The following is a 203-nucleotide window of genomic DNA, read 5'->3' as shown; positions in this document are numbered from 1 at the left end:
GGCTGTATGCAGGGTTATAACAGGCAGGTGTTATTTTATTGTTCACATTAGTATTATGATTAGCTTGGCTGACAAGAGGTTTTAATTTGACTTATAACTTTGCTTAATTTTGACTTCTACTCTAGCGGGATACCAGAAAAACTTTCCTGCGCTGACTGCTGCAGAAGCGGAGGATTTGATTGGGCAAGTTCTGAAGTTTGCCC

Source organism: Etheostoma spectabile, chromosome 6, assembly GCF_008692095.1.
Source record: "Etheostoma spectabile isolate EspeVRDwgs_2016 chromosome 6, UIUC_Espe_1.0, whole genome shotgun sequence".
Lineage (NCBI taxonomy): Eukaryota > Metazoa > Chordata > Actinopteri > Perciformes > Percidae > Etheostoma > Etheostoma spectabile.
The sequence above is the reverse complement of the archived record's forward strand: the minus strand, read 5'-3'. Positions refer to the sequence as shown.